Genomic DNA, 2608 nt, shown 5'->3' on the forward strand with positions numbered 1-2608 from the left:
CCCGCCTCGGCCTCCCAGAGTGCTAGGATTACAGGCGTGAGCCACCGCGCCCGGCCGGGTTAGCCCTTTTGACATAGGACAGATAATCTCCGTCCTCTCCCTGCTCAACTGGGCTGGGAGGGCAGAGAACAACAAAAGATCTGCAAACCCCTTAAGTATTCCTTGGAACCGTGTAGACCGGATAAACGTACTTGTGCTTTTTGGAGGAGTCCTGGTCTGCATCCTGCTGTTCAGCGGATGTCGCAGGGCTGCCCACCACCACCGGGACATCTGCAGGGAGGGGGACCTGGTCCTTGTTAAGAAGGTGATTGGAGTGGAAGGTTCCAGTTTGTTGTGTCTGTGCTTCTCCAGGGGTTATCAGCTAACACTTAGTGACTGCTTCTCACGGGCAAGAGAAGGAGCTAAGCAGCCTCCCAGGGACCCCTCGTCTCCAGGTGGGTGCGGATCTATCAGGATACCCGTGTCACACACGGGGAAGCTGAGCCTCGGGGGGAATAAGTGACTTATTCAAAGCCGCACTCTTAATAAGCACGGAATCCAGGATTGAGTCCTGTCGGGCTGTAGAACTCAAGCTCCCCAGCACCTCTAATGCGCAGGCGGGATCGTGAACATACCGAGCGACTGGCACGTGAGAACGCGTTTCCTGGCCTCCCTTGCAGGTAGGTAAGAACGTGCGGCCGTGTTCTGGCCAGAGGTCCGCTGTCAGAGCTGGTCCCCACACCGGTGGGTGACGACACGTGCCAGCTCCGGGTGGTACCAGCATCAGTACTGTCACAGGCAGACAAAATCCTCACCCTGCTCCCCTGCTTTCTCCCGTGCTGCCTCTCCCGGTCGCCCTCCCCTCGGCTCCTCATGTCCCTCCCACTCCGCTCACTGACTCCCCTCAGCCAGCCTCGGTCTTGACCCTCCAACGTGATGCCCCTTCTTCTGAGCACCAGTCTCAATGTTCATTAGGTATTTATTCTCCCCGTGGGGACCCTGCTGCCGCCCCAAAGGTCACAGGGCAAACCCACCTTTGCTGGAGTGTGAGGGACCAACTGGTGCCACCTGTGCCTTGTGAAGGAATTATGGAGACTGCCGGCTGCTCATCCTACAGTTGCCTTTCTTCCTTAGTGTCAAAATAATTGTTAAGTAAACATTACAGGGGGCTACTGTTTTGGATTAAGCTCCTGCACTAGGTCCCAACAGACTGGACTGAAAATCTCAATGGGGTCACCCAGGCTGAGATGCCACATCACCAAACTGAGTTGTCTGAACTTCTGAGAAATTGGGAGAGAGAGACAACGGCCAGTTTCCCGAACAGGCCAGTTCCAGCCCTCAACTGGCACGATAACGGAGTCCCTTCTGTTTTCATCTTTAACCTGAAGGAACCAGTCAGTTGTCTTTCGTCCTGTTTCGCTGCCCCACCTCACAAGGAAAGTAGCCTTGAAATGACCAATCCACTTTCTGTTCTTGTTTCTGCTTTCTTCACCCCTTTTTTCTGTCTAGAAAGCTAAGCTTTGCTGCCTGACTCATTGAAGCACATTCTATTTCATGGAATGAACTGTTGTCTGATGCTAGAATCACAATTGAGATCTTTAAATTTGTTGTAATTTCATCTTTTGACACTTAGTGTTGGAACTCCAGTTTTATTCAGGGCGGCTATGTGCTCAGCTAAAACAATGCATTTTCCAGCCTCCCTTGCAGATAGGTGAGAGCATGTGATCATGTTCCAGTCAATGAGAAGTAAGCAGAAAGTATTTGGTAGAACTTCATAAAGGATCCTTCAAAGAGCTGAACACTTTTTGCTCTTCTGCCTTCATGCCATCCTGCTATCAGGAGTGTGAAGGCTGGAGTAGCAGCAGCCGTCTTGGTCCATGAGGTAGTCTTGGGGGTGGATGGCACGCACTAAGGTGGTGGGACACAAAGATGGAAGGAACCTAGGTCCATGGTTGGAGGCATCATACCAGCCACCAGACCAGACTATCGCCAACCTCCCGAATTGTTTTATGTGAGGGAAAATAATACCATATGTGCTCAAACTATTGTTATTTCTGGTTTTCTATTGCATGTAGCTAAACTTAATCCTCACCCAATTCTGACAATTATAAGATCTCTGTCAGGTGATTGTTCTGTGTTTGCTTGACTATCTCCCAGTCCTATACAGTCAAAAGCAGTGTCATGCATTGTGTGCCAGTATGCCTGACACCGTGCAGGTGTTATTTGCACACTTTTTGGGTGGGGAAACTGAAACAGAGAAGCCAGGTGCACAGCAGGCTCAACGGTGTCTGCCTGACTCCAAAGCCCCACCCCACGTGCTGCCCCCCGTTTCTAACTAGAAAGTTCTTTCCCCCCATCTTTATTAAGGAAATAAAAACTGTATGTATTTAAAGTGTATGACTTAGTGTTTTGATATCCATTTGATTGTGAAATAATTGCTATAATCAAGCTAACTAACATATCCACCATTACCTCACAGTTAGCATTTATTTGTTTATTTATTTTTAGAAACAGGCTCTTGCTCTGCTGCCCAGGCTGGAGTGCAGTGGTGTCATCACAGCTCACTGCAGCCTTGAACTCCTGGGCTCAAGTGATCCTCCCGCCTCAGCCTCCCTCCCAAGTAGCTAGG

The sequence above is a fragment of the Propithecus coquereli genome, unplaced genomic scaffold, assembly GCF_000956105.1.
Source record: "Propithecus coquereli isolate 6110/MARCELLA unplaced genomic scaffold, Pcoq_1.0 Scaffold383, whole genome shotgun sequence".
NCBI lineage: Eukaryota > Metazoa > Chordata > Mammalia > Primates > Indriidae > Propithecus > Propithecus coquereli.